General features: G+C 49.5%; 2 long non-coding RNA genes across 2 annotated transcripts; one reads left to right on the top strand and one right to left on the bottom strand.

The window, feature by feature from the left end:
* Positions 1 to 310: 310 nt before the first annotated feature.
* LOC140694657 (uncharacterized) lies at positions 311 to 4,471 on the bottom strand. The gene is made up of 4 exons (XR_012070241.1): positions 4,331 to 4,471; positions 1,373 to 1,490; positions 891 to 1,016; positions 311 to 507 (listed from the first exon to the last, which is right to left on the bottom strand). It is a non-coding gene; the product is annotated as an uncharacterized lncRNA (long non-coding RNA).
* A 7,476-nt stretch (positions 4,472 to 11,947) lies between these two features.
* LOC140694658 (uncharacterized) lies at positions 11,948 to 16,519 on the top strand. The gene is made up of 3 exons (XR_012070242.1): positions 11,948 to 12,179; positions 15,290 to 15,419; positions 16,272 to 16,519. It is a non-coding gene; the product is annotated as an uncharacterized lncRNA (long non-coding RNA).
* The last annotated feature ends 4,799 nt before the right edge of the window (positions 16,520 to 21,318 follow it).

Here is a 21,318-nt window from a genome sequence, read left to right as displayed (position 1 = left end):
CAAATCTCCGGCGGCAGAGGTCGCCCCCTGGCCAGGCCGCGGGGGAGAGAAGAAATGGAGCAGCTCCCTGGAACACATCCCCTCCCCCTGCCGCCGCCGCCCCCGCCTCCCAGGAGCAAGCTCACCTGGAGACCCGCGTCCCTCCTCTAGGGCAGAAGAAGCCGCCCCTGGCTCCGCCGCCGGGGAGAGCGGAGCGAATTGACCGGCTCCCCCGCGGCAGCCCCCCTCCCCTCGTGGGCCCCGCAGCTTAACGACACCGCCTCCGCTCCCCACTCAGCAAGCTGAGTGAGACAGGCGTGTCCGGCGACCTGGGGAAGCAGAGGCCGCTCCCAGGCCCGGCAGCCGGGACAAGGCAGCTATTCCACCAGTTCGCCAGGGGCAGCCCCGCTCCGCCCCTCTGTCGCTGCCGCCGCCCCCTGACCTAACCGCCCCACCTCCCAGGAGCAAGCTTACCTGGAGCCCAAAATCTGGCGAATCTCTGGCGGCCAAGCCCCACCCCAGGCCAGGCTGCAGGGAAGAGAAGAAATCGACCGGCTTGCCCTGGCAGCCTCCCAACCGCCGCCGCCGCCGCCGCCGCCGCTGCCCCAAAGCATTGTACTAGCCTCCCGGGGTCAGGCTGACTGCAAGGATGTGCACTTGCCTTCTAATCCTGGCCACGTTCCTGAGCACCTCCCTGCATCCCTACACTCCCTGCACATTTGCACCCCTGCTACTCTCTGCAATTCTGCATCCCTCCACTCCCGCATCCCCTGAACTGCCTGCGCCCTCCACAGCCCCTGCACGCCTGTCATCAGTTACTTTTGCACTGTCTACACTCCTGCACCCCTGCATGTCCCACACACCACCTCTTGGGCCTTTGGCAGCTGTTAGACCAATGCACAGGGACTCACTCTTTGCCAGTATATGATGCATCAGTGGACGTCAGGGGTTGCCTGCAGGAAGGTACATGTTCCCGGTCACTAGCCTGGGCCACTTGGGTGATCTCTGTGAGGTCACCAAGGACGGGCTTAGAGATGCTGTTTTCCGGGAAGAGAGGAGTTGAAACAGGTCTTGAGGGCAGAGCTGTGCTCACCAGGCCGTCCACGCTTCATGTTTTACACAGGGCTTCGGAGAAGTGAAATGGATCCGGCCAAGTAAGACCGGCCTGCTGTGCGCCCACCTCAGTCCTGGGCTCTGAGTCAGACCGACTGGCTCCCACCCTCAGGGCCCAGTTTGGGCACCTGAATGGTCCCTTTGAGGCAGCCCATCAGTTCTCAGGAAGAAGTCTGTCTGCTTCCACGGCCCTCCCTCCTACTGTGCTGGCCTCAGGAAGGTTCCTTATTTGGGGAAGAAGGCAGCCCACCCGCTACCCCACCCCTCACCGTGCTCTCACCCAGGCTGGTGCTCTCTCTGCCCATCAGAGTCTGGGAAGCCATCCCTCTTCAGTTATGTCCCTTCTGAGATGGACTTGCTTCCACTCAATTCTAGGCGAGGATGCACCATGGAATGCACTGGGTAAGAGAACCAAAATAAATAATTTCTTCTGTGAGGTTGTCTGTTTATCTACTGGGGCTGGGCTGTGTGTAGTTTGCTACAGCTATTGGTGTGAGAGGCTAAAACAGCCTGCGTGTCCTTGTTTTCATCTCCCCGCTGTCTTTGGATTTTCCCTAGACACTCCTGAGACATTTACTTCTTTTAGTTTTATTCCTGTTATTACACAGGGGCCCTACTGTCATGGAGGTAAGGTGTTGGGGGAGTGGGACAGAGCAGGGCATCTGCAGTCCTGTGATTAGTTCTCATTGAGCCTGTGCCCTGAGCTGTGACCTCCACAAGTGTGTCTCTTTCCCCCCACCCCAATTTGGGTGAGACAGAAGGGATTTCCCTTCTCCCAGGTTGGTTTGGCTCTGGTAAAATAATTTTTCATTAAAAAAACAAACAAAAAACAACTACCCCCAATGAAACAGAATGTTCTGGGTGTATTTCAATAGAGTTATTTTCTCCTTTCCAGGCAGGAAGCATGAGGAATTTTCCTCTGACCTTCATTCTGAGAACAGGACACTTTCTTGGAGGTAAAATGCATGGAAAGAGCAGGGGGCCCATCTGACTGGCCCCCTGGAGTTGTCACACTCAGATTGCCCCACGCTGAGCCTCCCGCTGGCCTCAGGGACCTGTTAAATCTGCCTGCCCCCGGGGTTCTTACAAAAGACAGTTCTGCCCTGGGAGCTGTGACTTTCTAAGCCTGCCCGGCTGCCTCTCTGGGTTGGGAGCAGCTTTCCCCCTCAGTTTTCTTGTGGATCTAAGAAGAGCAGTGGGTTTTCAGCTCCCTCAGCTCTGGTATTTTAAGGACAGAAGGAGCAACTTCTGAGCTCCTCACAAGCTGGACTAGAGTCTGCAAGCCTCCCCTCCTCTGCCTCCATGCAGACAATCAGTGGCTGTGGTTCTAGCCGAATTTCTGAAGATGTGGATTTAAACACACACATCCCAGCCCCCACAGGAGCACACAGTCCCATAAATCCCTACAACATCCACTGGTAACTACGGAGCTGATGAGGACATGGGTTTCGGGGCTGCAGGGGCCTGACTGCACGACTTGCTCCGTGGCCTATTAACGTGGTTGCTCTGGGCCTTGTCCCAAGTGGCTTGCTTACTATACCTGGTACATGGGAAATATAAAATAAGTACTAGAACCTCCAATTTTTCTCCCTCTTGAGCCTTCCAATCTAAAAAGTAATAAGTGAACTCAGACGGCATAGTCACCAAAATGAGGTCAGACCACCCTGGCTCCCCTGAGTGACCGGCACTGACTTGCACCTTAACTCGGAACAGTAGGGGAACCGCTTTCCTCTAACTGGGCCTCTCCCCACACCAGGCACGCCCTTAGCTGAGACGGGGACAACTCCCCTACTGAGGTGTGTGCTGGTGGCTTCAGTGTGACCTGGCCCTGCCGGGACACGAACCTGCATTGAGGTGGAGGGTCAGGAGGAGGGGGGTCCCTGTTGGGGCAGCAGGGGGCCCGGTGACACCCTGCCCAGCCTGGTTCCTAGGGCTCCCCAACATCTCCTACGGCCCCCGGGTCGGCTCTGGTCTGGGCAACTCCATGCAACCTCCTAGTATCTTTTCATTAAGTCCCTTTTTGCTTTTATCAGACAGAGGTTGCTTCTGTTGCTTGTTAAGTGAAACAGTGCATCAGGAAACCAGACTATTTCTAAGATCAGTAAAATACCAACTTCGGTCAGCTCGCCGGGCAGACCGTGCAGCACAAATTCCCGCACAGGGCTGTGCAAATGCCTTACGTGAAGGGTCCTCATCATCTGTCTTCAGAGATACAGAAGTTGGTGGTTCAGGTAAAACCTCATGGAGGGATTGAGGAATCCAAAGCTGGTTGGTTTCAGAGACTAACCAGTCGGACCAGACCACTGAGCTGTGGTCAGAAGCCTGGCTCAATGTCACGCAGACTCAGCGCCCTAAGTGTCCGGTGGGGCTGGCGCTGTTCCCTTCACAAGCTCTCGTTGGGGAGTCACTGCAGCCCCTTACCCTAAGCAGGGAATCCAGCCCTCTTAGCCCCTACCCTGAGTGTTCCATGACACAAATCTCAGGAATGTTTAATTTTCATCTTTGTTTAGGAGGATGAAGGTGGGGCAAGTGGAGACATAAATTCACACTTAGTGACACCAAGTCACAGCCAGTACCTCCTCCTCGGAGAGCTATGTGCTCCCGCAGTGGTGGCTGGATGGCTGGGCAGAGCCCCTGCACTGGTCAAAGAGGGACTCTCTCCTCTGGCTGCAACTGATTAGTTGGACAACAAATCCAGATGGGACAGAGCATCTTTCCCGGGAATTTGGAACTGACTCACAGAAATTAATTTCACTCATCTGGGGATTGGGAGGAGGGTGGGAATCAAATGAAACCAGAGCAGGAGACAAAGTTACAAGTGAAAGAGAGAGAGACGGAGAGACTGAGCTTGTGAGAGCAAATAGTGGGAAGGAAGGAAAACAATCCGGACAGAGGAATTCTAGCTCCTGGTTGTCTAGTGTGTCCCAGCCCATCAACGAACCTGCGGGATGGTTAACATCATTCCAGTTTTGCAGATTAGGAAACACATTAGGTGCCACTGACTCCTCACTTCCCACTGCCTGAAGGCACCATGATCCTCACAGGGACCCTGCTGTGCTGACAGCCCAACACCCTGATCAAAGGGCCCCGGCGGGAGTGGGAACCCCTCTGAGTGTGGAGAGTTCCCTACACTGAGATGCCATGCATCAGCAGGTTCCCGCTCACCCCAGGTTAACATCACCCCAGCTGTGCAGTCTCCCAACCCGCTTCCCTCCCTGCCAGGCACCCCCATCCTTACCACCGAGTGTACTGCAGGAATTCATACACAGGGATGCCCAAAGCAACACGAGCCCACCGGCTGTACAAACAGCACACTCCCAGCCCCACCAGGGCTCGATGGGGATAGTAGGTGTCCTCAACTTTCATGTATCTAAGGCAATCTGTTTCTTCAGCTGAAGGCTATAGAGAAAAATAAAAGGTCCAAAACATCATTCAGTGAGGAATTCCTCCAAGGACCTGACTCTAGGGTCTATAACCAGTTGTGCTGGCCGCTTCTACCCCCGGACTTTGGGTGAGGTGGATTAATGATCAGCACAATCGCCGGTAGCCCAGCTCCTGGCCTTGGCTGCCCAGAGGGGGCTGGGGGAATGGGTAAGGCCAGGGCACTCAGGAAGATCACAGAGGCCCTGACCTCTATCCTACTCACTTGTAAACCCCCAAATCTCAAGGCATCAGACAGAGTGCAGCCAACACAATAATGAGATGCTCCCATCTCTTTACTCACTCCTGTCGGTTCACTTATGTGCTGAGCATCCACTGGGTCACAGGACATGACACACAGGATGTCCGATGGAACAGGCTTGGTAATTCCCCCTGGATCCTGTTCAATCTGATGGAAGAATGATCACTCATAAACGGTTTCTCAAAAGAATACATAGACAGAAGACAAACTACAGAGTGAATCAAATTTTAAAATATAAATGAAGATCCCCCAGTCTCCCCGCCTAAGGTTAACAGCATAAAGAAAATAGACCTTGCCTTTGATCACCAAGGAAGTGGTCACCCCCTCTCAGGGGGAAAGGAGAGTTATTCTTTGAGCAGGATACAGAAGTGCTCCATCGGATTGGACCAGGACCTCGGCATTCATTCAGCAAATCTGTGTAAGCTCCTACTACATAAGGGAATCTAGTAACTAGACCCGTTCCCAAGGCTCTTGGGCTTTATTATACAACAAAATAGACACCACTCCCCATCACTGGGGGCTCAGAGTTTTAGCAGAGGAAACAGGCAGCATGTTGGGGGTAGCAAGAGCTTGGGGAAAAATACGAGTGATATGAGCAAACTCAGGTGATTGCGGTGGGGTGCGAGGCAGACAGGAGGGAACAAGGCAATCCTGGCAGATCTCACGGAGTAATGAACTTGAAGCAGCATAGATCCGGAGGAAGAAGGAAGAGCCGGAGCCAGAGGCCCCCAGACTGAGGGGGAGAGTGTGGGCGGAGAGGCAGAGCACGCCGGGTCCTGGAAGACTTTGGGACGACTTTGGATCCTAATGAAATGGTGACCCTTTTAGTGAGTTTTGATGGGATGGGTGATGTCCAATTTATGCTTGTGTTTTGGTTTTTTTGGGGGGGAGGTTAATTTATTTATTTTCATGAAGGTGCTGTGGTTTGAACCCAGGATCTCATGCATGCTAAGCATGGGCTCTATCACTGAGCTACACCCACCCCCTCAATGTATGCTTTTATAGGCTCCCTCTGACTCTGTGTGGATGAGATTGTAGAAAAGCAAAGATGGAAGAAGGAGGCTATTTGGTGTCCAAGAAGGGGCTGAAGGTGGCTCCTAGGAGGGTGGGGAACAGGGAGTAGGTGGTTAATGAAGACAGAGTAGCCAGAATTTTCTAACAAGATGGATTTGCTGTGTGTGTGTGTGTGTTTAAGAGAAAGAGAGAGAAAGAACATGGTTCCAACATCTGGACCTGGAAAATGGGATGGATGTCCTCTCCATCCACAGGGGATAGGACAAGATGGGGTTGAGCAGGTGGAAAGGGGCTAGAATCAGCTCAGTTCTTCAATGTCATGGTTAAGGAGTCTATAAGATATTGCTACCAAAATTCCTAATAGGTAGAGGAGTCTGGGTTTTTTTTCTTTCTTTTTAACTTTAAAAATATAATTTAAATGTATTAATTTTATTATGTGAATGAATTTGGAATTTTATTCATGCCAAGTTATATGTTATAATAGCCAAATGGAAAATATATCAGAAAAGGGGAGAAATGAGGGCTTTCACATAAACTGACTGTCCATAACATAGGTAAAATTTCAATAAAACCAGTCTTCAGTGCAAAAACCTCATCTTGGTGCTACATAAAATTAAATGAAAAAGGACTATGTTGATGTATCATTATTTCATATTACATAACAGCCCCAAACAAACACACTGTTTAACTATGGGGCTTGTAGAAATACTATTCACTTTATTAATATAAATACAGAAATGCAGAAAGGTTCTAAGGTAGAATGAGCATCTTATTGGAAATAATAGAGATCTGAGCATTTTACATGGTATGTATGGACTGATTCAAAATTTGGAAAAGTAATTTACACAGTAGAACTCATGTATGAATGTGAAAGCAAGATGAATGAAAGAAAAAGAATATGAGTATCAGGGAGAGAATTCCAAATGGAAAAGGCCAATCAGGGAGTTTTGGACAAATAGAGACATTGAGGACATGTCAATTTCCAATTCTGGTTGCTTCCACCAAAGGTATTGCAGGACCCAACTCCGGGACACATTCGCATTAAATGTTTGGAAAAAAGAGGAGACTTTGGCAAAAGACCAGCCAGTGGATCGAAAGCATAGCGATGGGCTGGAGGCCAAGTAAAGCAGGAACACGGGGGAGGAGTGATGGAAGAGCTGGGTCAAATGCTGCCAAAGGGCCACGCATGATGAAGACTAAAAACTGACCACTATATTTAGCAATGTGGGGTCACTGATGGCCTTGACAGAGCAGTTTCCATAGAGCAAGGGATCAGGGGAACAGCCAGAGTGGGTGCAAAATTGGATGGCTCAAGAGAATATGCAGACATTGAGTTTAAACTACTCATTAAAGATTTGCTGCAAAGACACAGGGTGGCAATTGATGGGGGCGAATTAGGGTCAAGGAGTGCTGTTTCTTTCTTTTAAGAGGATGGACTTTTATATACTGATAGGAGACAACTAGCAGGAGAACAAAATAGATGAGATAGTGACTGAGAGGATGGATGTGGGAGTGACAGCCTGGAGAAGATTGGATGGATGGCACCCATGGAGACTTTTGGATGATCTGGCTTTCGATGTCACCTGTAATAAGAGGTGGGGCAGCAAGAGTGAGGTCACAGACATCAGAAGGCGAGAGGATGTGCTGGGAGTTGCTGGTGAAAGTTCCCTTCTGTTGGCTTCAGTTTGCTTGGTCAAAGTAGAAAAGTAAACTTACCAGCTGAGGAACGAAGAGGAAGAGCTACTAGAGTCAGGAGCAGGAGTTAGGAAAGAGCCTTCAGGGACAATGGGATAGTGAAAAGAGCAGGGGGAGACGGGGGGAGTGTGCTCTCAGAAAGTTACATTTTATCTTTGAGGTCCCCAAGTGTTGGATGTGTGATTGCCCTTCCTGCTGTCTACAAAATAAAAATTGAATATGGTTCAGGGAAAATGCTATTTCATTCTAAGAGGCTGCCTGTTTCTCAGGAATGGTCACCTTAAACTGTAAACATTACAAAAATGTTGAAAAGAAGAACTTGTGTACCCAATGACCCACTATTTTCTATAAATTTGATTGCTATTTATTTCCCCTATCAATACCGCAGAACTGATACTGCCTAGGATGGAGATACAACAATGCTTATGTGGAAATTAAATCTGTAACTTTTTCTTAAACTCCATGGCTTCCTTAACATCCCATTCCCCTTGGAATCTAGGGGTGTCTGGTATAAGAAACGAGAAACAGTTTCAGAAAATCCCGGCTAAGAATTACACAGCACAACCTCAGCTCAGAAGTATACAGCAGTAAAAAATGTTTAGCAGCAAAACTCCGTAACTACTCTTAAAGAATTTTGTAAACCTGGGTCTGCCCAGATGTTTGCAAACTGGAAAGGTACTCCAATCACTTGACCGGTATGGGAACCAGAGGCTGGTCAGCCTTTTCTGTAAAACCCAGAGAGTAAATATTTTCAGTTTTGCAGATCATTTTGTTGTAACCATGCAGGTCTGCAATAAGAAAATGAAGAGCACTGGGAGACAGGAAACAAATGGGCATGCCCACACCCTCCCTTCCACTCAGGGCAGCTTCTCTGTGGTGGGGAGCTTTGCCACAATGACTTGTTTCATTGTTTCCATTGGTTTCTTTGTTTCCAACTTACTGCTCAAGCTCAGAACTTTAAGTGAGCCTGGTCCTTCCGCATCCATGCAGAGAGAAGGCTGAGTGGGGGTGGGGACCCCACCTGACAGAGAAGAGAGATGGCTTGTCACCATGACGTGAGACAATCACACCTTCCGGGGAGAAAGGGAACAAAGATAAGGGAGGGGAAGAGCAGTGGGACCCCTGGGTCACCTGCCAGGCTTGCTCTCCCTCCCCGGCCACCCTGGGGGCCTGGGTGGTGTTGGAACTCAGCTACAGTGATTAGGCTGAGGGGACTCAGGATAATGGACCCTCTGTCTCCACACCGGGTTCCAAGCTCAGCCCCTCTAACTCTACTCTCTAAGTTTCTGGAACTCACCTGGAATAATACATGATCAGGCCAGACCCAGAGCCCAAACACGACAAGGGTCACGTGGGGTTGTAACCCCGTGCTCAGTGGTCTGGCTCTCCTTGCAAATCTGCAGAAATCCCTGTTCTGCCTCATTCCTGGGAGAAACCCCAGATCTCCTCCTACTTTGTCTGCTTTACTCTTGAGGCTATTGTCCGGGAGGGATGCAGAGTCCTTGAACCTGGCCCTCCAGACGTACATAAGCAGCCTGTTCAATAAAACAAATAATGCACTTTTCCACATTTGCTAGTTTTTTGATTCCAGAAAGGCTGCGGACTCTTTCTGTCTCCTGTGCCCCCACCTCTTGGTGGCCCTCTCCTCATGGAAACACGATTTCCCACAACTGCACCCTGCCTCCAAGCTTGTCAGAGGGGAGTGACCCACAAAGACACAGGTGTTTGTGAGGATCCTGTCCCCCAGCAGAAAGCCTACTCTTGGAGCCACGGACAGGGTTCTGGCCTCCTGAGCCGCTCAACTCTAATTGAAAGCCTAAACTGGGGACCCCGAACATTGCTGAATGACTTTCTGAGTCAACTTGGCCAGAGGGGCCTGATTTTTCTTTCCAGGAATGGATGTAGTGCAGCCTCCATTTTCAGGGCTGACATTCATGATGGATCTAGCTTCCCCAACTGCACCCCAGGAAGGAGAGGCCCTTCCATCCCACTGGCTAGAAACCCATCCCAGGGGAGTTCCGAAGCACCACATCGCTGTCAGGTCCAGCATCCCTACAGAGTGGCCCCTCCCCCTGATTGAGCCCCTTCCCTGGGCCTTCCCTGCCCTGGCATGACAACACCCCAGGTGGTGCTGGGGAAGGCAGGGAGTGCAGTGGCGTGTGGGGGGAGCAGAGCCCCTTGCTCTGGAGTGAGGGTTCTTGGGGAGACCACAGAGCAAGGCACACACCACCCCCACCCTATAACCCAAACTCTTAGCCCAGCCAACACAGGGGCCCCTCTGCGCTCTCTCACCTTGTCTCTCCTCTGAGACTGCACCCAATCCGGCATCTGGCACCCCAGCCCTACCTCCCCTCTTATGACAGATCCCTTCTTCATGGAAACTGCCTAGCAGCGCGTATTCAAGGCCGGCAGCGGGCCTGGCGGATCTGCATTTCAGGTGCCCTAACTGGTCAGCCGTGCGTGCCTGGGCTCAGTCCTCTATCTTGCCCACTGGCAGCCTGGGTCCACGTCCGGTGCAAGGGGAGGCCGCGGAGCCCAGGCTAATCACCACACACAGACAGGTGAGGGTACCCCTGCCCCGCTGCCCGGCTGCCCCGCTGCCCCGCTGCCCATCTGCCCCGCTGCATCGCTGCCCCTTGCCCCGCCCACTGGTGGCAGCACCGCCCCAGCCTCCGGCCGGCGCCACCTACAGGTGAGGATGTCCGCGCGGCCCCGCCCTCCCCGGCCCCGCCCAGCTGTCCCATAAGCCTCCCCCCACCCCCGTGCTGGCCGTGCCCTGGCTCCCATTGGCTCCACAAGTTCTGCCCTCGCACATCTAGACTCGGGAGGACGCACGACGCAAGCGATAGGGGAGGGCCCTGCGGCGTTGCCATGGTTACAGGCGCCGCGCTCCGCACGGGCCACAGTGCGCTTCTGGGGCGGGGAGCGGGCTCCAGAAGTGTGTAGCTGCCAGCGACCATGGCGGTGCTTGCTGCTGGGCTTGGCGGCTTGCTTGGCCGGGCGACTAGTTCTGACCTGGTCAGTAGGCGGCCGACATCCTGTCTGGGGCGGCGTCCCACAGAAGGTAAACGTACGTCCGCCTCGTCGGCGGGGCCGGTGGACATGAACCGTGGTGGGATCTGGGTTGGGGTGGTGGCCGGGGAGGGCTATGGTGCCGGGGAGCGTTTTGGGGCGGGGCGGTGCAGGGCTTGGGCACAGCCTCAAGCTTTCCTCCCCCTCAGGCCCTGGGGCTGGGGCCACGAGTCTGGGTCTCCCTTGGTGGCCGCGGCCTCCCAGAACCCCCCGGGAAGGGCAGGCAGAGAACCCATCTTAGATGAAGCGGGGCCTTACCCGGGTTTTGAAGAGCCCCAGAATCAGATGTTGGAATGGGGTGGTTTATCAGCCTTGTTTATCTGCAGGGAAATTTCAGTTCATTCCAGATGTTGGTTCCTTCAGTCAACCTCAGGAATAAGACACAAGGGTCAGTGCCGATAAGCAGTTATCTAGGGCTTAACTCAAAATAAACTATGCGGGGTGTAGGGATGGTAGATGGGACCCTCTCTCTTGAAGTTAGCAGTCTTATGGGATTAGAGGCCCTGGCTGAGGATTACATCCTCATCTGCAGTAATGGAGGCTGTGAGAAACACACAGAGAAGGGAGGGGTGTGGTGGCGGTAACTCATTACAGAATCCAGGACCCTTGCCTGGCTCTAGTGTAGAAGAGTCTCACCTAGGATAAGGCAGCAGTTATCAAAGTGTATCCAAGGCCCCTGAAGTGCAGGACCATTTTCATAGAAACGCCGGGATGTCACCTGCCTTTTGCACACTCTTGCTCTCCCGAGTCCCTGTGGGGTTTTCCAGGGAAAACTTGGCCTGTGATATCAAAAAACAGGGAATGCAGAGGCAGATAGGAGAATTCAGCTCTCACCAGTCCAAAAGAGATTTGCAGAAATTAAAATCACTGCTATTCTTCTCACTAATGATTTTTGTTTTGAAAAATAGAATTATATTTTGTTTAAGAGTATTAATGGTAACATACAGCAGACTACTAATATTTTTAAGTGAATTCATGCACTTTTTCTAACTTCTTATTCAACTTCTAACACAGGAAATATTGATAGATTTAACTCACATAAATAGCAGCCTTTTGGGGTTCTCAGTAATTGTTAAGAGTGTATAGGGTTCTGTAGAACAAGAAGTTTAAGAACCCCTGTAGAACGGGTGCTCAGGTGATAGTCAGGTGCTTAGTGGTGTTAGACAGATGCCAAGATGTCGTCCACAACTGCTCCCGGACTTGAAGTAATTGGCCACATGGAAATGGGCGGGCAGTGCCTCCACTTTACAAACCAGAAGCTGCTGAATGTGTCTGGAGTCTAGGCCATGGGCTGTGCAGGGATTCCCATTGTATCTGTTCTATCTAAGCCGGGATTCCTGTGAAAAGGCCTGGCCCTGAAGACCCGCTCTCCTTTGCTCCCTGCCAGGTACCTTCTGTGTGACTTCAACCTTCCAGAGGGCTTCAGCCTCCGTACGAACATCTGCATCCACATTGCCTTCCTCCTGAAGACCCTGCTGATGATGGAGGAGCCGGTACTGGGGCCACCTCTACCACTGGCAGAGCCCCGACATCAACCAGGTCTGGATTCCCTGGTCCGACTCCTTTGACCTCCCAAGTCTCAACAGAAACATCCCTGACACTGAGTACGAGCAGTTCATTGCAGGTGAGGCGGTGGTCATTTAACTGGGGCCAGGTGGTCGTTGTTCTGGTTCCGATCTGAACATTGGGCCATCTTACTTTGGGCTTCTCAGTCTGCTTAGGGGCCTTGCTCATATTTCCCACACTGCAGGTGAATTTGGTTTTTCCATAGTTTTTTTGGGAAATCAATTTGAAGTGTATGAGCTCTCTGTCCCCTCACCTCTGAAAACCCTGGCCTCCTGGTGAGATGGAGCGGTGACAAGGAGGCCACTGCCACACACCTTGTCCCAGAAGGACTCGCTCCCTCTGCACTCAGGGCTGTTCTTACCTGTAGGAAAACACGATGTGTATGTAGCATGGGCCACATGCTGGAGAAGGTATGTAACTGTCCATCCGTATAATTTGGTCCTGCTCAAGCTACACATTTTATGTTTTGTAAGAGGAAAGACTTCAAGATTTTCTTTGAATAAAGGTATTTAGAGCTTATCAATTTTTTTTAATTGAAATGTGGTTGATTTACAATGTTTTGTTAGTTTCAGATATACAGCTGTTTTGTTAGTTTCAGGTATACAGCATAGTGATTCAGTTGTACATATACATAGTCTTTTCTTTTTCAGGTTCTTTTCCATTATAGTTTGCAAGATAGTGAATATTGTTCCCTGTGTTCTACAGTGAATCCTTGTCATTTGTCTGTTTTACATATACTAATTTGTATCTGTTAATCCCAAACTCCTGTTTGCTTTATAAGTCTGTGAGTCTGTTTTTGTTTTATAAATAAGTTCAGTTGTATCATTTTTTTAAAATTCCTCATAGAAATGATATTATATGATACTTGTCTTTGTCTGACTTATTTCACTTAGTGAGATAATCTCCAGTTCCCTCCAAGTTGCTGTGAATGGCCTTATTTCCTTCTTTGTTATGACTGAGTAATATTCTGTTATATCTAAATACCACATCTTTATCCAGTCATCTGCCAGTGGACGTTTAGGTTGCTTCTATATCTTGGCCATTTTAAACAGTGCTCCTGTGAACATTGAGGTGCAGGTATCTTTTGGAATTAAGGTCCCCTCTGTATATATGCCCAGGGGTGGGATTGCTGGATTAGGTGATAAGATTTTTTTTTTTTTTGTCTTTTGAGGAATCTCCATACTGTTTTCCACAGTGGCTGCACCAAACTACAATCCCACCAACAATGTAGGAGGATTTCCTTTTCCCACACCTCTCCAGCATTTATGGTTTGTGGACTTTTGAATGATGGCCATTTTGACTGGTGTGAGATGATAACATTGTAGTTTTGAGCTGCATTTCTCTGATAATTGAGCGATATTGAGCATTTTTTTATATGTCTATTGGCCATTTGTGTGTCTTCATTGGAGAATTGCTTGTTTAGTTGTTCTGCCCATTTTTGGATTTGGTTGTTTATTTATTTCTTATTCAGTTGTATGAACTATTTATATAGTCTAGAAATTAAGCCATGGTCAGTCTCATCTTTTGCAAATAGTTTCTCCCATTCCATAGGTTGTCTTTTTGTTTTACTTATGGTTTCTATTGCTGTGCAGAAGTTTTTAAGTTTAATTAGGTCTCATTTATTTATTTTGGCTTTTATTTCTGTTGCTTGGGTTGCTTAGATTGCCCTAGGAAAACATTGCTGAGATGTGTGTCAAATAATGTTTTCCCTATGTTTCCTTGTGAGAAGTTTATAGTGTCTTGTCTAATATTTAAGTTTTAACCCATTTTGATTTTGTTTCTTTTTGGGTTTTTTGCGACTCTATTGTATGCTTTTGATTTGTGGTTACCTTATTCTTCAAATATATCAACCCATTACTATATCTATTTCCTTTAGACTGATAATCACGTAGGCTCCAACACATCCTAAGAATAACGAAGAAAAAAAAGAAAGAAAAAAAATCTATATTTTCTTGCTCCCCTCTCCCATTCCCACCTTTTTTTATTTTGATATCCTTTTTCATTTTTACATCTTTATGTTTATTCTCTTGTAACTCATTATTGCATTTCCAACTATGGTTGTCCTGTTTCTATAGCATCCTGCTTCCTTTCTGTTTAGAGTAGAAACTTTTAATGTCTCTGTTAGGTTCAATATTGCTGAATTATCTCCCCTCCCCCTCTCCCCTCCCCACCAGGCCTCTGAATACTCAGTCCAGGAAAGGTAAACCATTCTAGCCTTCATCGGTTCTGGGAAAGCAATCTTCAGAGTGGGAAAAAACATTGAAAAATAATATTCTGTGAGTTGCTTTCTACCCTTGCCCAGGGATGAGAAACATCTGAAGGTGGAGGAAAAAAGTTGGAGGTGGGGAACACAAAGTCTTTTCTCCTTTTGCTACTGAAGAAATGATTTCTTTTTTAATTAGTGATGATGCCCTTTAAATTGGTGAGATCGAGATTCCACAGCTTCAGCGCCTGTGAATAACCAGCTGGGAGAAAGCTCTCCAGGGCCCCTGCAGTGGGAAAGTCAGCCCCTCTGAGCACCTGTTATTCTGTATTCTTCCTGCCTCCACACGGTTTCGCTAGGCACCGTGCAGGACAATGCAGTAACCCAAGGTGGAGGACAGGGAGACCCCTGCTGTGTGGCGAGACACAGGAGCCCACATTTGAAGGACAAAATGTAGAGTAGTGGGGTGGTCATAGGAACAGATGATGGTTGAGACCCAGGATAGTGTCCTGGAGTCCAGCAGCCAAGGTTGGTGGGGCAGATGGGGCCCTGGAGCATGGGCAGTCCTTGAGGGATCTGAAGCAAAGATAGGAACCAAGAGACTGGATTCGTGTGGGGGTACGGTTCCCCTTGGGGGCTGCGGGGTGGCTCAGCGAGCCCAGGGGGAGTGGGCACTTCCCCAAAGCTGGGTTGACAGGTCACAGCCAACTCACTGGGGACCGAGAGGCACTGAGTCATTTTTAACTTTTTGTCCCTCTTCCTGGAAAAGGAACTGCTGCCTGTTAAGCAGCCTGTGTCGAAAGTGAGAATAAAAGACATGAAGCAAGATTGCCTCAAAAGTCATCCATTGTGTAGTTGTTAATAAGGGTCAAAGGCAAACTTGAATAGATGAAATGAAACATTCATCAGAGGATTTTAAAACCCTTTAAAATAAAAATTCTTGCTGCTTTTGTTCTTCATTTCAGGGTTCACTTGGTGATAATTATAGTAACCAAAGCAACAGCAAACCCTTACAGAACTCTGTCCTGCTGTTCCAGGAACGCTGTGTTCACGAAAATCCAATGAGTAGGCACCACTATGAGTTCCACTTTAAAGGTAAGGACATTCATTAATCACACGGCTAATAAATGGCAGAGCTGGGAATTGAACCCAAGCTGTCTGGCCCCAGAGCCCTCTCTCAGCCCCTTCACTGCAGCTCATCACTTGGCATGCCCGACAAAGGCCAGCATTTAAGAACAGCGTTAACTTGGCCAAGGCTGCTTCAACGCTTGGTCTCTGTTTCCTCATCTGTAGAATGGGGGTGTGGGCAGTGAACTCTGTGAGCTCAGTGGTCACTTCCTCCAGCTCTGCTATTATTCTGCTTTGAGTTAGTTCGGTAAGTATTCGAGCCCCTACATGGCCCACACATGGGCTGGCCCTTTGCTAGGCCATGGGTTACGGAGAAAAGTAAGATCAGCCTGCTTCTCCGAGGAGCCTGTGTCCCTCCACGGGAAGCAGTTGCGAGGCCCAGGCTCCCTCGCCAGCAGTCAGTGGCTGGGCAGGAAAGTCTGATAAGAGAAGATGGAGGCAGAGCCCCTCTGGGAACTGTGGTGGCCACACAGCTCTCAGTAGCGAGAGCCTCTGTGAAGGCTGCTGAGAGGGGAGTCCTCATGAGGCCAGTAGTCCCCCCAAACTAAGCCCTCAGGACAAAGATCCAGCCAACCCTTCAGTGTCACCATAGAGCCAGTCCATCCTCATCACTGTGCCTCTGTGCTCCATTGTCCTGGGGCCTCTCTTCCCCCTACACCCAGAAGACTTTCCTCCCTCTCTTCTCTGAGTGTCCCCTCACTTCACACGTGGTCCCTGCTTCCTGGGTAACCATCTCTGGAGTTGACATTTTGCCCCCTCACACCCTCCGTTTGATCAGGAGCTTCGGTTGACCTCCTTGTGCTCACTTTCCACCTTCAGATCATTGCTCTTCCTCTCTTGGGAGCACCTGGAAAACCCAGATCCTTTCCTAGCAGTGCCTGCCACCCTGGCCTCCCTGCTCATCTGCCTCAGTCAGGAGCACCTGGACCACCAGCTCTGTATTGCCTCACCTCCTACCATCAAAACATCAAAGTTGATTCTCCCTCCACCACCCAGTATGATCATTTTAGGGTCTTCTTCTCCGTCAGCCTGAGCCAGCCACCCCCCATTCACCCTATCCCCAGGCTCATACCAGGGCTTATCTCCTTACAGGTTCAAGCCTCTCTCCTTGAAGTGCCCACCTCTAGCCGTCCGGCTGCTTCTCCACCAGCCTCCCTGGCCCTCTTTCACCCTCACTGGGGCATTAAGCGCTGACTCCTCTGCTTTCCTGCCTGTCCACGTTCCTCTTACTTCCACTTCCCCAACTTCCAGCTCTGCAATCACAGTCAGCACTCTCTTTATGACAAACAAAACCCCCTTGACCCTTGATCTTTTCAGTTCCTCACCAGGACGACTTCCATCTCGGTTCACCCAGCTCTATTTGTTCTGAGCCTGCAGGCAACAGGCTCTCCCAGCATAGATTTCTAAGACTACAAATCAATGCCCACCATGTTGCCACTGCCAGGCAATCCTCCAGGATTTCTCTAGTGAGCACATTTCCCCGCTTATCACTCAGTCGTGTCAACATTCTCTGCTCTCTGCACACCTCTAAACTTCCCTCTGTCTCTTCCCTGACTCCCAGCAGATGGCCTTGCCTCCTGCTTCAGAGAGAATGACATGTTACTGGAAAGGAACTCGCTCACCTGCAGCAAATCTGCTCACCTCACCTTTTATCTGTCCCTCTCCCACCTGGACTCTAGCTGTAGTTGTTCTTAATTTAGTGAGTTTAGTTGACATATATATACACAGTTAAAAGCATAGCACACTATAGGCTACCTTCTACGGCTTACTTTTTTAATTTAACATAGAGTGTGTGATTCATTCATTTCATTGCATGTACCTGCAGTTCATTTGTTTTAACTGATCTTAAGTATTGTGTGTGTGAAAATAACACAAGAGAATGGTAAGCCAGGATTCAGGATGCTGGTTACTTCCTGTGAGAGGAGGCCAAGAGCATGATAGGGAAAGAGGACACAGTATGTCACTGTCAATATTCCTGTTATGATGCTGGGTGATATGTTCATAGCTGTGTCTTATAATACTAATTTTAATACATAAATACCTCTGACAGTCACCTACGATGAGAATGTTTCATGAACCAAGACATACAATGGATAATATTACATCATTATTGTTATGTAATCTTGTTATATTATACATTAATCATAATCTTACATTATTTGTTATGGGTTATATGTTATATAGGTGCATGAATTATATATTACGTATATAAACACCTACATATGTATTATATACTATCTGCTAATAAATAAACAGAACATAATATGCTAGTATATCTTCTATTATGTATAATTTAATAAATAATATCATACTATATCCTGTTATATGACATGGCACATAATCTTTAATAAAATAAGAAATCTGTCAATATATATTGGTAATTAATAAAATTTTTTAAAAAAGCCCACAGCTTTTAACGCCGACACCACTCCTGCTGTCACTATCTTTCCTCTTACCTTTCATGGTCGTGGTCCTCACGGTGCTATCCGTTCCCCCTTTCATCTCCTTATCCTGAACCTTCCTCCTCCTCCCTTCGCATGCTGGCTTCTGCCCCGTGGTCCCTCTAGTCACCAGAGGCCTCTGGGGCACTGATTTGCAGGCACGGTCTCAGGCCCCAGCTCACCTGGGTGTTCGCCGCCTCTGCTACCGCTGGTGGGGGCGGGGCAGGGGGCAAAGTGCACCTCTTGTCCTGGAAGAGAACACAGCACAGACTCAGTGACCAGCAGCAGGTGTGGCCCGGACCTGCAGGACTTGGGGGAGAGCCAGACTGTCTTCATCCAGAACGGGGGCACTTGGAGTGTGAAGAAACCCAGTCCTCACTGCCCCTGAAGTGAGGAAAACACCCTCAAGTGAGTTAAAGTGCTTATGACATAGGTCTGTTGGCTGGAAAGGACAAACGGGCCCCTAAGAGGAGGTTAGGTGATGTTCCAGGCCCCACGAAAGCCCTAAGGGCTGGCTGGGAAGCAGGCTGGACGCTCCACTGGACCCAGTGTCCCCTCGGGGGTGGGGCCTTCCGGAACAAGCAGAAAGCCCTCGGTCTCTGGGGGGAACGCGGCAGTGTGGGAGCATCCCTGCAGCGAGTGAAGTGAATTCAGGGCCTGTGGGATCCGTTTGTATGGCCACATCGAGCCTCAGCAGAAGCCACAGCAGGTGTGGATTTCTGTCTCTCCAGCTGTCATCTTCGTGTCTGAGTGCCAGGCTTCAGACCCGATCCCCTGGGGTGCTAGGACAGTTATAGACAGAGGCGGCTCGGGGAGGCCCCAAGAGGGCTGTACTGGCCTTCCTGCCGACACGATTACACGAAGATCAAACAATCCATCGATGGGAAGAAAATAAGAACCATGATCACATCTGGACCCCAAGCTTAGATGTGGTATATGGGTGACATTTATCAACAATCCAGTGAGGTTCTGGCCAGGGCAGCAAGCCAGGAGTGACACTGAGGAGCATCATTGTGCAGAGGCTGGACTGGGGATCTGCAGGCTCCTCCCAGGAGAAGCCTCAGTGTTTGGGAGGTGGCTAACATGCCTCCTTCGTGTCACCAGCAAGTGGTGCCACCTGCAGAAAATCAGCTGTAATCCTGGGATGGATCAGCCCTGAGTGATATGATAAAAGCTCCTACAAGAGGGGGCGCCTGATGGACAGTGAACCAACCAACAGGCTGATGAGATTCCCAGCTGTGTTTATCGTGCTTTCGTAGCCAAGAATGAGGAGAGAGTTGAATGGCTCACCATGAATATTTTAACAACTTGAGATGGTTCCATGTCTCACTGCATTTAAGTGTCACCTGGAGGAATTCAGGCAGTGTTTAGACCCAAGGGAGGCTAACGGCCTCTTGGTTCCTCATCAACCTGGCATGCCCACCAGCCCTCTATGGCCAGACCTTGGCAAGTCCCTTCCCTTGTTAGAACAAAACCTTTCCCACGCACGCCTGTGGTAAGCTTTTGTTTTTTTAATTAATGGGAATGAAGATATTTTACAGCCTCCTCAGACCTTTCCTTAGGGCTTCTTGCCTTAGACCACGGCAATGGGGCCCGCTGCCCTCAGTCCTGCACTGCAGACGGTCCCCCTGGCCCTGACACTTCCTCTGGCCACGCCCTCCATTGGGTGGAGTCAGCAGGGCCAAGGGGACATGGTTATTGGCTCCTTTCCGTGCTCTAGAAACCCAGGACCACGAATGCCCTGCCTCAGCAGCCCCTGATCCATTTCTATTGCCTGCACCGGCTCTCCCCGGAATTCAGATTCCCAGGATTCACAGAGAGGCCAAAGGGCAGCTGTTTGCATGGAGGTTATAGGCAGAGCCGGAAGTGAATTCTGAGCGTCCCCCTGTGCACATCCAAGGCCCCTTATGGCAAGGGATGGACACAGCATTGGGAAGAAAAGAGTCAGGCTAGTGATCAGAGTCTTGGAATCAGCTCTCCCCACACACTCACTTTCTTTGCAGGACTCCCCTGAGTCTGGGAATTCTAATTTTGAACCTGGCCTTCCCCCTGATAATGAATGTATATTTGTAAAGGTAGGACTTTAACCTACTGCACTTAATATGTTTAGATATATAGGATGTGAGCTCCCAGGTATGCTCTGGAACTGCACTTCCAAAGGTCCAGAGCATTTATGTTGGCTCTACTGGGACTGTAAGTGGCAAAGACCGTCTCCAGAGAGGAGGGGCTCCTGCTTCACGCTCTGAAGCCAGGATCTACTGAGAGGATAAAACAATGGACACTGAGACCCTCAATTGTAAATAGATTTAGAATAAAGCCAAAGGTGTGTATGACGTGTGTGCGCACACAAGCACCTGGGGAATTGTGTTGTACATGACTCTGAGTGTGTATGTGGCTGTGCGTGCGTGCCCCTGGTGATGTATGTGGTAGTGTGTATCCTATGTGTGTGTGTGCGCCTGAGGACGTGTGTGGTTGTGTGTATGCTATGTGTGTGTGTGGTACATGAGTCCATGTACGTGTGTGTGTATAGGGAAGTATGTGGAGCAAAGCCAGTGTGTCTGCAGGTGTGTTTGTGTGTATGTGCATGCATTAGTTTTAACAGTAGAAGCTGTCTTTTAGAATTCTGAAGTAGTAAAATTTGTATGATGTATTTCGCTGTATAATTCAAAATTAAAAAATCTTCAGTCACCAGAAATTTATTAACCCCCGATTCTGATTTTTTTTCCATATTGATATGTCTTCATTTTACTGATGAGGAAACTTAGCTTAGAGATGTTAACTGACTCAACCAAGGGGATGGAGCCCGAGCGCCCAGGGCCAGGACGCAGTCCAAGCCACGCTGCTCCAGAGGCCTGGGGCCCTGCTCACGATTACACGTGGCCTCTTGGCAGGGGAACAGATTCTGATGGGCTGTGGCCAGCGTGCAGGCTGTCCAAGCCGGGGACTCGGGAAGCCAGGTGGAGAGTACCAGACAGCAGACAAGAGTGAAGCCCTGCTCAGAAGTCAGAGAGGTTCCTAGGTCTTGGATGAGGAAGGAGGCTCACTGCTCAGCCTTGATCCCTTTGCTAGTGGCCAAAAGGGACCAAGGCATACGAGAGCACTTCTGAGAGCTGCCTGCCAAAACCTGGAAAAGGACTGCTCAGGACTGGCTCTGCAGTAGGAGCAGAGGAAGGAAATGTAGCCTCTTGATAGACATTCTTGGTGATGGCAGTAGGAGGCCTAGCAGCCTTGTTATGGGGGTGGCAGGACAGGGTCCTAGTGGATAATCGTTTTCACGTGTCTTAAAAATCATTGTTTCATATATTGTATCCATTTTGTGGTTTATTTTAGGATGGTAAATATGGTCTCTTTTACTCCATATTAGCTGGATTGATTAATTTTTTTATTGATAATTTTCTCTTCAATGATTTGGAAGGTATATTGCC

The sequence above is a fragment of the Vicugna pacos genome, unplaced genomic scaffold, assembly GCF_048564905.1.
Source record: "Vicugna pacos unplaced genomic scaffold, VicPac4 scaffold_77, whole genome shotgun sequence".
Taxonomy (NCBI): domain Eukaryota; kingdom Metazoa; phylum Chordata; class Mammalia; order Artiodactyla; family Camelidae; genus Vicugna; species Vicugna pacos.
This window is presented reverse-complemented; position numbering and strand designations above follow the sequence as displayed.